This window comes from Lagopus muta, chromosome 4, assembly GCF_023343835.1.
Source record: "Lagopus muta isolate bLagMut1 chromosome 4, bLagMut1 primary, whole genome shotgun sequence".
Taxonomy (NCBI): domain Eukaryota; kingdom Metazoa; phylum Chordata; class Aves; order Galliformes; family Phasianidae; genus Lagopus; species Lagopus muta.
This window is the reverse complement of record NC_064436.1, coordinates 1,090,456-1,102,968: the sequence shown is the minus strand read 5'-3', so window position 1 is coordinate 1,102,968 and position 12,513 is coordinate 1,090,456. Positions and strand designations below refer to the sequence as shown.

The window sequence follows — 12,513 nt, the reverse complement described above, 5'->3', positions numbered from 1 at the left end:
GGGCTGGCTGGCTAGCTAATAGTCCCCCAGCAGCCCCCAGGCCCTGCGAGAAGCACACTGCCCAGGGAGGTGCTTGCAGCGCTCCCCCCCAGGGAAGCAAAGTGAGCCTGCAGCATCCCTCCCAGCATGAACAGCCTTTCTGGAACAGGAATTTAAAATAAATGCATGTGCTTGTAAATACAAGATAAACTGCACATTGCTTAAAACAGTTCAATAGTTTAGCAAGCCATTTAGAACAACCTGGTTTTTATTAACAGCGAACAGAATGCTGACTCGCATACTTTAAACACTTCCAGGTGGGAAGGGTTTCTTAGCTGTAATTTCCTCTCACGAAAATTAGTAAAGAGCTGCCTGATGGAAAGCCTCTGAGGTGATCCTCTCCATTAATTACAATGAGCATTTTAATCAAAAGCGTCACAAACAAAATCTCTAAAAGCACCTAGAAAAAGCTGGTGGCTTAAAGCTCCTGTAGGAATGGAATGTTGTTTCTGCATTAGATATGAAAAAGGGGAAACTGAGCTGAAGAAGTAGAGCACAATGTGTTTGTATTTTCTAATTTGCCCTTAGGAACAGCTGATGTGAAAAAGTACAAATACCATATATTTTAGTAGCATATTTTAGAAATATAATTGCTGAATTATGTAATTAAACTGCAGTAGTTTTTAAATGTTGCAAATAGTATGGTTATAGTACTATGGACTAGAAAGCAGGTTGTAAGGCTGTTCTGTTTCGATAAGAGACCCTCAGCAAAAGAAAAACAGACTTAACAAACATCAAAGAAGCCAGGGCCTCCAGACAAGGCCAGACTGCCTTGCTCTACAGGTAGGTTGGGATGCAACAGACAGGCATCAAGACCCTTTATCCTCCTCCCAAACTTATCTCTAACCAAGGGTGAGCAGATGTCCAGAAATAATGGAAGCAAATGTTAGAGGTTAAATAATCAGCAATATATGTGTTTAGGTAGAAGTAATTTATGTTTGTTTAGTCGGGAAGATTTGTGAACCTGAAGTACTCAGCCAATGAGAAATCGGGAGGAAAAGATAATCATCAGGTAATAGGGCATAAAAAATGCAACGCTGTTTTCTGCAGGCACTCCTGCTTGCAGGACACCAACCATTGCAATTGCAAATATAATCTGCTATTATCAGAGATACTGTTTTCAGCTATTCAAAGGTCTACTGCCCTGATTAAATTCAAGTTCCAAAGGCTTAAGTGCGCATACACTTTTTTTTTTTTGATAGCTGAAGGTCAGTACTAAACTGCATTTTTTTCCTAACAAAAAAAATGGGGAAACAATTTCCCTCTCGTCTATAAATCTCTGCCCTCTGTTTCCCTCTCGTCTTCTTCATTGTCAGATAAAGAAGTTTCACATTACTGAATTAATGTTATTTTTGCACTCTTTTACTTTAAAATATCAAGTTTTATTTAGCCGTCAGTTTCACCAGAGGACTTCTGCAACCTTTTCTGCCAGGAATAATCTCACTCAGCTAAACACTGAGAATCTCTAAATGAGGCAGCTTTCATTAAAGCATGAATCAGAGCATGGAGTCATTAACAAAATAAAAACCATTGTAAACAGTCTGCCTCTAAATCCCAAGTTCTCGTCATGTGCTCAATTTCTCATCTTTACATGATTATGATCCTCTACCTGGTTCTGGGATTGATACAACTAGATTGGATTGATCCTCAAAAAAAAAGAAGAAAAAAAAAAAGAGAAAACTATGATCTAATTTTCTTTTTGTGTATTTTTGCTTGTGTTGTTACAATTCTTTCCAATAGCTGTACAAGTCATTGAATAATTTCAATCGAATTTGATAGAGGGCCAGAACTCTCAAAGATATTATATCCCCTTAGCTTTTGTGAAAACAGGCAGCAATCCAAGGTAAGTGAAATACAACCCTGTTATCCAATGTGAAAGGCTACACATGAGCTCAGCCATATTATTAGGCATACAAAAAGTACATGAGAACAGATTTCATGTGTCCTAAAACTCAAATGATACCACATCTTTGGCCTGCATTCTAGCATTTTTCCCTTTTCTTTTGTTCTGTTCCCCCACTGCTAACACTTGGAGTTGGACCTGCTACTTTCAGATCCTGTCATAGGGTTTATCTCTCCATGACTTCATTCTCATTGTTAAAACGTGTCTTCAGCCATACAAAGATTCCCAGATGCGCTTAAAACTTTTCACTGTTTTATCAGAGTTGCTCCACAAAGCTAATGAGACCGTCAATTGGAAGCACTTGAAATGCAAAGACATCGGCTAAAGTGAAGATGATATCTTTTTGATATGTCAGTAAACAGGGTTTGTTAAGAGATGAGTTATTTTTCTCTCACCGAGTGATCAAATGAGGTGAACCCACTACTTCTTGTTTTTTATCAGGACTGATATTTTCCAAAAATAAAAGGACTTGACACTGGTTACAGTTGGAAAAGACCTCCAGGATTGTCCTGTCCAACTCTGAGGGTTCTATGATTCTTTTCTCTGGAAGAGCAGAGTTCAGACCTGGGGACAAAAATGTTTCACGAGGGTGCAACAGAGAAGCCATTGTGTGGCCTTCCGGACATACAGGCTCTCTTTCCATTCACACTGATAAAGCACATGACAGATTGAATGGCTGTTATCTTCAGAATAAAAATTCATTTTTGGTCAGATGTGGTACTGAAATGGAGAGTCAAATTACAACTGTCGGTTTGTGATGCTGGTGCAGACAGCATTTTATTTCCCTGTAGAATAAAGACATTAATTTACACTTATCTCCTGGGTAACCTTCAATATGTCTGCTTTCTCAAAATAAGGAGAAGGATGCAGCTTGAACCTTGACTATACTGATAATACTCAGCTTTTTTTTAAATTTTTGAAAGATTTTTTTTAAATGACACTGTATGCTTGTAAAAGCAAGGAAAGTTGTCCCTCCTCAGCAACTGACACTGGTTATGATGCATGGGAGATGGTAGAAAATGCCTCTTTCAAGTTGGATTCTGCTCCCATTGAGTCCATAGTGAGGCTGTGTTGGAATTTCTGTACTGTAAAGATATAGACAAAAGCAATTTATTCTGTGTCTTGTTGTTTTGAAGTTTAAATACCAAGAAATTGATACACAAAAGGTCTGAATTCAGTGGAGGAAGCATCTTCCCTTAAAATTTTAATCTATGAAATTGCCAAAATGATGGGAACTCAGGATAGCAGATTAACAAGCCAGCAATGCGCCACAGCTGTGTGCTCACCTTTCATTCTAATAGTAAACTACTTGGTGTAGGGCTTTACATAGATTTCAAATCAGTCACAGTTTAAGTTGTAGATGAATCTTCTGATGCAAACAAGCTGGCATGCTTTGTACAGATAGAAAAATCATAAGTCAGATAACCTGAGACAAATCTACCCTTGAAGAAGTTTAAGGTAGAGCTTCAATTCACTTACTGCTGATCAATTATAATAATGTAGATTTCGGCACTGTCAATAACCAATAACCAATTCTTCTTACAGAAGAATTACTAATTATATTATAAATTGTATTACCACCAGCATTTTAAAACCAGCACATGAAATACCTTGGATCTAGGTTCAGGTGCTGAGTCAGTATCAATTTACAGTGACCTCACTTAATGTGGATTTCTTTTTAGCATTTCTGCTTGTTGTCCAGAGACTTGAGTTTGGCAAAAGCCTGAAAAGCTCTAGAAAGGCACCCGATTGTCAGGTGATGATCTGAAGAGCAAATGTGTTGTGGTAATCTTTCGCAGCCTGCTCCTAGTGCTATGTCCAGAGTAGGCTGCTTCACCGCTGTTGGTATTTTGCAGCATCACTCCTCTTTCACATAAAGCAAACAAACAGCTCAGACAATGACAACCTTGATGTCGTAATCAGAGAAGCCCCAAGGCTGGTGGTATTTTCACTACAGGCTGCAGTAGCCCCTGGCTGTCCCCAGGAAAAAGGGAGAATAAGCACAGCACTAAGCCACTTCTTCACGACTCTCACTGACATCTGTGATGGCAGGGATCTGGGTCCGCCTGGGGCACACTGTCAGTCCAGACTCCTGCTAAACCATGATGTCTCAGTATCGCTGTTTTTCACAAACTTTCATTTACAGAAGTAAGCTTTCTTTCAAAAGCAAGTGTCAAGAAATATTTTCACATGGCTGCATTCATAAAAAGTTCTGAACAACAAGTAATGTGTCCAAATCCTTTTTGTTTGAAAATCAGAAGAATCAGAAATGTTAACATGTGACCAGAAGTACAAAAGAAATGAGCACATTGAGAACCACATCGAACAGCTTAAAAGCCCCTGGGGGGATGAAGTTCCTTCACAAGACAAGTGTTGAATACCGGACAGCTTATTTAGAAAGAGAAATAAGGAAGGCTACTCTTCTAAAAAACATACCACGCTAAAACATTTCCTGGCTTAGTCTTTCTCCAGACCTTGCCTGGAGACGTCCATTCTTACAGCATAGAAAGGGCTATATGCCCTAACTTACCTTGCTTTTCTGCCTTCAAGTACAAGAGGAAAAAGGGAGGTATGTTGAGATCCCTGCACTGAGGAACCTGAAATTCTAGGGGAGGAGAAACAGCCTCCTGTATCTCCAGCTGCAAACACTGGAATGTAGTGGGAAAGACTTGAGGACAGGAGGAGACCGCTTTAGGGAGCAGAAGGCTTTGAAGGAGCTTTTAAGGACTGTGAGATGAGCAGAATAAGCATTTTAACCGGCATGGAGTGAAGAGATGCAGGAGGAGAGGATCTGGGATGCCTGGGCAAAAATGAAGCTCTTTGGTGGGAAGAGTTGTGGCAAAAAGCTGCAGAGGCTGTGAACTATGTGGTTGATGTAGAGGGGCATGGGCTGTAGAAAGCATAGATCTAGATGCTCTGAACTAGAATGAACTGGAAACTGGGGCAAACAGTGAGGGCCTTTAGGCTAGGAGACACAAAAATCTAGAGTGCAAGCCCAGCATGGGGTGCAGGGCTTTGAAGCAGGTGTAATCTCAGCTGAGGTTATCCTAAGCGAAGTATTTCAGTATTTACTTGAGCATGTATTTGAGAATGTTTCCCCGATCTTCCTACCCACACAAGCAAGTCTTCCTACTCTTATTGCCAGAGCCACAGTAATTCTGGCTCACATATTCTAATCTGCATATTGGAGTATAAAATCATTACATTTTCTATAGCTACTGGAAACCAAGAAAATGTTTTGGTGTAGCTCTGGATCCCAGAATGTATATGAGAAGCAAGCATAGATATCAAAGAGCCTAAGAGAGAGTATCAGGAAGAAATGATGAGGAAAATGGAGGAAAAGAGGAAAATCTCTTTAGACACCGAGTCTCAAGAATGCAATGTCTAAACAACTGTCATGTGCTGAGAGTTCAGATACTACAGTGCTGAGAGTTCACATACTACAGTGCTGAGAGTTCACATTAACAATATCAAATAGCTGTCAACTTATTCTTACACGTTCAAAAACTAATTGAAAAGAAGGCCAAAGGTACTGCTCGGGTATTAAGCATCCCAATTAGAAGCAGAAATTAAACCACACACACAAAATAATATATTGTGATTCTCACAGTCCGTTTTCAGCCCTGAAGTAACCAGGTCTGCTGCTGCCATTATGGAATCATAGAATTAGCAGGAGTTCTGCCAGAGTAAGATCTGCAGAATTCCATGCCATTATATGGCTATAACATCTGAATTAGAGTAGATTTAGGGCATTATACTATACCTTCGGGAGCATTAGGTAAATTGTGCACTGAAGACACCGTGCAAGGAAAAGGAGGTCAGGAGGAAAGCAAGCCCCAGTAGGAACTGATCAGGGAAACTGCAGTGCCAGCCTTGAAGCTTAATGGGTACTGTGCTTCTCAGTTTCTCATGCTGTGAACAACCAGCAATAAGAGGGAAGGGCTAACGACAGCTATGATAATTTTTTAAGACAGCGGCAACCAGGACAGAACACAGCATGCTGCCCACTCAATTAAGGTCTTTTTATTCTACAAGCTCAAATTGCTGCTTTCTTAAACCTCTGACCCAACTAGACAGGCAAAAAGGAAGGAAACTGAATTATTTAAAAGCTCCTTTGTGGATGAAGGAATAGTGGCATCTATATTATTTTCTGCCTACTGGAGCAGATCCTGGGACACACGTGGTTTTCTAGGTCTGAGAAAGGCGAGCTAAAGAGAGGAATCTGGGCAGGCCATCTGGTGACTGCGATTCATTTTATACCACTTCTGTATGTACCCTAAAAGAAGCTGGTTAGCTAGATGCGCCTTTCCCACACTATCAAAACAATGCACAATGCAGACAGCTCTGTCCTGTAAACCAGCGATTCTAGTAAGGAGAAAGCACAGAGCTTGCCTGCAGAGGTCAAAGGATCATCTTCCCAGCATGAGAACACAGCAGAGCCAGTACAAGTATCTGTATATTGCTGATGCCTGTTTCCTTCAGCATTCTCTGCCAGCTTAAAGGCCTGATACACACAGAACAGGAGGGAGAAAAGTCAAAGAGACCAGTGGAGCCTGTTAAACACATTTAAAGCAGCATAGGCCTGAAAGCAGCTTAGTCCCTGCAATTCCCTCTGCCATATGCAAGGAGAGTACACAGCACTCCCTTTTCTTTCTGCCTTGACCCGTGTTTCCTTGTAGCAGCTTCTTGGTTGAAAAACTTCTGCTCTTCCTTTGAGGTGAATTTTGAGGCAGGTTATAGGTTCAAAATTGTTCTCTTTCCTAAATGCAGTACTTTGAGTAATGCCACCAAAACCAAAAACAAACAAACAAAAAAACCGAACAACAACAACAACAAAATCTTTGACAGCAAGAGATCCTCTGCTCTTGATGTTCAAGAGATATCTGACTGCAACAATCTTTTCTATTTTTCTTATTTTAAACATAAAAGGCTGCATGCCTGCCATAGTTTTCATTTTATATGACCAAGTAGCATGATGCTCTTTAGCAGCAACAACATTCCTTACCTAGAAATGGATCCAATACCTAGGAAAACAGTTTGAAAAAAATATATATACAATTAAAAATATTAAAAGCTTTCACAGGTGTAGATGCAGGTTGAGATGGATCACAGCCCCATCCATCCTGAACTTGAATGCTTCCAGGAAGGAGGCATCCACAACCTCCCTAGGCAACCTGTTTCAGTGTCTCACCACCCTCACAGGCAAGAATTTCTTCCTAACATCTAGTCTAAACGTACTCTCTTTCAGTTTAAAGCCATTTCCCCTCACCACATTACTACACGCCCTTGTAAAAAGTCCCTCCACAGCTTTCCTGTAGGCCCCCTTCAGTTATTGGAAGGCCACTGTAAGGTCTCCCCAAAACCTTCTCCAGGCCGATGAGCCCCTGCTCTCTCAGTCTGTCCTCGCATGGGAGGTGCTCCAGCCCTCTGATCATCTTCATGGCCCTCCCCTGGACCCTCTCCAACAGCTCTGTCTCTCCTTGTGCTGGGGGCCCCAGAACTGGAAGCACTACTCCAGGTGGGGTCTCACATGAGCATAACAGAGGGGCAGAATCACTTCCTTCAACCTGCTGGTCACACTTTTCTTGGTGCAGTCCGGGATAATACATTTGGCCTTCTGGACATTGCCAGCTCATGGTGAGTCTACTCCCCCAAACCCTCCTCCTCAGGGCTGCTAATATCCTCCATGTTAGCAAGAAGAATATTAGTCAGACGGTTTAGATTTAATTGAGAGGACAATCTATCCATAGAAGCTGAGGAGGGACTGTTTGCAGACCCCTGCCTCTATCCCAGTGGATAGAGATACCCGAGTATTGATGGTGAGGGATTTTATGTGGAAATCTACCCACACCTGGCAGAAAGCTGCTACTGCTTCTTTCAAGCACTTTGATATTTTTTCTTTTACATGACAGTTCACTTTTCTGGTCAGACCCAAACAGCTGATGTCTCTCTCTTACGGTAACACTAGCTGTTAAATGTCAAGCATATAGGATGCATCAGTAGAGTACACATTAATAAGATGAAGCCCTCAGAGGAAAAGCGCCCTTAAAGCCTCCTGTTTTCACTAGGAATTTGAATGCTCAGTGTCATAAATTACAACTCAAAACTTGTATTAATCTAGGGAGCTGTTCTTTCCCAAGAGATCCATCAGTTTCAGGAGCTCAGCTGACATTGTCAAGGGCAAAGAAGTAGAAAACTAGACTATTATATTCAACTTCATGGGCTTCATAACCTGGTAACCACGAGCATATTAGTAAGAGGTCAGGGTTTTGGTCACCCCTAAATTAATAGCCTCCATCAACTGCTGTATTACTGAATGACAGCATGACTGCAGATATACCGTAAATGTGACTGTGTCTACTACTGCATTCAGGCTGCCTGCAGACACAGTGCAACACCCCAAAACATGAGCATCAGGACAGAGAAAAATGCACAGCTTTCAGGGAACCTTCCTTTTGGGCCCATCCACAGAGGGCAATGTGGGCAAGCTAGAAAGCACACGGCATCATACCTCTCCTGGTTTTTTGGGGTTTTTTTGTTTTTTTGTTATAATCCAAGGCTAACTGGAATGTGACTGAAATTTAGATTAGTTCTGTTACTTTAAAAATAGGCATTGTGAACACGCATACAGTGACAGCTTCTTTTTTTTTTTTTTCCCCTAGGTATCTTGAACTCAAAGCCTGAACAGATCTTGGTACCTCTAGTTCAGGAGGAAGCTGAAGAAATAGACCAGAATAGCAATTCAACATTACTAGGATGGTCCTCAAGAAAGGAAACAATATTGAATTGCTGTTGTTGTGCCATATGGGGCAATTCCAGCTGTGCCAGAAAAGGGAAGCAGAACCAACAATGCAGCTTGGTCTGTTTGGTGCTTTCCACTCAGTTTCAAGCTCAAAGCAGTTTAGATAAGCAGCCAAAGTATAAGGTATCTTTCTTAGCCAATCTGAACCGCAGGAGATAGTAATTTTAGCACTATGCAGTAGGATTTTGTAAAACATATGAAATGAAGAAAAATAAATACTGTAGTCCAGCTGCCATAGACTGCTGAGTGATGATACTTACTATGCTCTATTGTCACAGCAAAGTCACTTACTCTGTCATATTTTCATTTTCTTCATTTAAAAATGGAGATTTAAAGATGAGCACTGCAGCTAACACATTAAATTTAGATTGATCAAAGCTTTAGGGGCAGAGAACGTCTGAGATTCTGCATGGTGCTCAGCTCTGATAGAGACGTGATGATTTTCTTTGGCTGGTGGAAAGGATGAGAGAGAAAGTCTGAAAAGTCCATCAGTATTTGATATGCAGGATTAAGTTGAAGCATACATCCAAACAGATTACTGTTCATAAAATTTTGAACATCAAAAACGGCACTAGAGGCAAGAGTCGAGCTCATTCCATCTCTGCAGTCTTTTGTTCTATAGAGCTGTGAACTTCTCCTAATAACAGCCAGTAAAGTAGACTGAAATCTCTGAACAGGACTTGGGCTTTTCAGAAAAGTCTGAACAGGACTTTTCTACAGCTAGGCATATCTTCAAATACAACAGCACCTATCAGCATTATGGACAATGTTCATTTCACTGTATCTCACATCTAGCCATTTCATGCAATGTCATTTATGACCTTGCGAAGACTGCTACTCTTCAAGACACAGCTGGATGATTAAGTACTGGAAACACCACTATAAAGGAGAATAAGATTCTAAAGAACTAAAATCTTGTGTATATGTATATATAAGTTTAAATGGGTTGTGTCCTTATTGACTTTTCCCCTCTTGCCTCTCCGGAAGGTCTCCTTTGAGGCTGAAATGTAGCCATGACACTGCATACAAAGCAGTCACTCTTACTTCAGACCAGAGAAAGCACTTCAATCGCTGCCTCTCTGTATGACAGCACCTGTCTGCCTTGCTAAAACATCTGTCCTATGAGAAAAGCCTCGGCGAGTCAGCAGGCTACTTACTGCAATCCCACAGAGTGTAGGCAGGAGCAGCGCTCAGCCAGTCCCATCACGGCCATCCGGCCGCCGCGTTGGAGGGCGGCCTCGCACAGACACAAACAGCTTGTCAGCGCAAGGCAAAGAGGCGGGTCTGCCCTGCCGGCCGCAATTCGAGCCAATGATTAGCTGCTTCACCCTCTGGGCGTTCGAGATACTGTGTTTCATTCTTAAGCGGAGGAACAAAAGGGGCTGCTAAGAAGGACTGGTGCTCGACAGCTTACTGTCGGGCAGTAAAATGCCAAAGGCGGAAGGACGAAGAATTTCAGGAAAAAAAACCACACATTTGCTGTGTATTTATACTACTGCCCACTGCCTTTAGATAATCCACAAGCATCCCCGTGCATTGTTTCTTTTAGGTCAAACAAACAAACCTTGTGAATTAAGTCCAGCTCACATTCACCGTAGAGAATGTTTAACTTCAGAAGTCCCTGATTTTTCTTCTTTTCACCCTTTTCGTATTCTCATCCTTCCTAACACACTTAGTTTGCTGATGCTGTCATTTCTCAGTTGTCTGTCACAAGTCTTACTCTGACTCTCTCTCTGGACCTCACCTCCCAGCCCTTACTGATACTTCTTTTCCTCTCTGCCTTACCTGCTTGGTCTTTCACTCCTGTTCTCCCCCAGAGAGCACAGTCACAACCCGGGCACATTAGCACAAGATTTTGTGAAACAGTTAAGCTGATTGAGCAATTTACTGTCTCCTCTCTTCATGCTCCCACTATCATTTCAAGGAAGGTAACGTAGCACAGAAGCAAAGTTTTCTGTGTCAGTTTGATGAACTTAACAAAGAGACAGAAGAGTTATTGCATAAGCGAGCACTCTGAAACTTAAGCTCCTTCAGATCTTTAATCAGCCATTTCTGAACCCACCTGTCTCTCCAAGCTCCTATCTCCTTTGTTGCTTGAATTGAATTGTTCCTGTTTAATTGAATACTCTGCTTACAGCTGCTGATCTCATTTCATCCCTGCCCTGTCCTACTTTCTTATGCCTCTAATTTGGCTGTGAGCCCTGTCTGCTACTAAAATCTGTCTCATCAACTCTCTTGTAATAGCTTCCTGGATTAATATCGTTCTTTGTACTTCAGCCTTCGTCTCTCTGAGCAATTTTCCTGCTGTGGAAATAGTTAAAATCCTTCTTAAATACCATGTCACTTCCTTGGCTTTCACTGTTTTCTCCCTGACCCTTCTGGTTAATTCTTCTCTTGCACTCCCAAGGCATGCTACTTTCTGTTATTTTTTTTTATCCAGCTTTTACTATTTACCTGTGCAGGCTCCCATTTCACTTTTATAGTAACAATTTGTAAATGTGCAATTCTATTTTTCAGCTTTCTGCTTCTATTTGGTCCTTACTATGTGTTCTAGGCATATTGTAATAACTGCTTTAACAGCTCCTAATTTTGATTTCCTTTTCAGGGAGCAAATTAAGTCAGGCTGTTACATTAATTACCGTCTTTACAGTCATTTCCCTTCCCCTCTAATTTAGTCTAGGATCTGAACCCTTGCAAAAGCAGATGCTGAAGTTTGCACCTTGTTTGGATGGGAAGGCATATCGCAGCTCTCAGGCTCCTGCTGACAGCCTGTGCGTGAGTTCTGGCACATATCGTCATGTCACAATGTGCTTGGGTCACAGTTGCAAGTTTTTCTTCACAGTGAGGCCTGTTCCTCAATGATAGCTGAGATTCTAGTGCACTTGCATGGCTCCACCAGCTGTCATACAATCTACAGCGCCTGTACTGTTATCCAGATCCACTGCTTAGTTAACCCTAAGCTATCCACATTGACAGTATTATTTTATTAGAGCTCTTTTCTGCTCACATTTTCAGTTCATAGATCTCTGCCCAGATCCACTGTGTGATCACAGTGTTTGATTACTTCAGTCACTTTGATTACTGGGATTTGATCTTGTTCCCAATGCACCTGCATTGTTGTCCCTCGAAAATTCAGCATGAGGTCATCTTTTGTTTCATATCCCATCCACATTACCTACAACCCCATGAAAGCAAAGCTTTCTCATCCAGAGCTTCAAGGCCTTTTCAGAGTTTCTCCTTTCTTACTGACCCACTCCTACTGCTCCCCTTATCACAAGGCCTGCCTTTTCAGCCTTCTTCCTTCCTACAAAGCTCCCTTTTCTCAACTTGTCTTCTATGCACAGAACACCCTCCTTGTTCAAATCAAGGTATCTTTCTTTTCTACAATCCACAGCTCACAAAACATAGAAATAACGTATCAGAATGAACGTTGGGAACAATAAATGTTTTACAGGTCACTTCAGAAAGATGTTCCATCAGTACATGTAAATTATATGTGCTAGAAATTTTCAATCAATTGTATGCCATATTTCACATATCTTTTGCTGCTTGATTTTTAACCGAGAGAATGGGTACCAAAAGCCTTGATGGAAATAGATCAAGTGCTCAAACAGAGTACATGAAATTGTGAAAAGACTGCTATGAAAAGGCTGTTTGTAGATGGACAAGAGAAAGAAAGCTAGCTATTGCATCTCTGATTCCCATGGCAATTTATTTAAGATGCTAATTCAGTGTAGCCACAAATAAAGAAACAAAAGAGACAACAAGA

At 41.3% G+C, this 12,513-nt stretch overlaps 1 protein-coding gene and 1 long non-coding RNA gene across 7 annotated transcripts in view; one reads left to right on the top strand and one right to left on the bottom strand.

The window, feature by feature from the left end:
• The window catches only part of LOC125691811 (uncharacterized), a 46,763-nt gene that overhangs the window by 10,683 nt on the left and 23,567 nt on the right, over positions 1-12,513 (top strand). The window lies entirely within an intron of this gene.
• The window catches only part of TRIM2 (tripartite motif containing 2), an 85,226-nt gene that overhangs the window by 57,134 nt on the left and 15,579 nt on the right, over positions 1-12,513 (bottom strand). The window contains exon 1 of one of the 6 annotated variants that reach the window (XM_048941637.1): positions 9,902-10,033. The exons of 4 other annotated variants lie outside the window; for them this stretch is intronic. The gene's annotated coding sequence lies outside the window, so the exon portion shown is untranslated. Of the gene's footprint in view, positions 1-9,901; positions 10,034-12,513 lie in introns of those variants that run through there. One more of the 6 variants, XM_048941646.1, reaches the window with a different exon arrangement.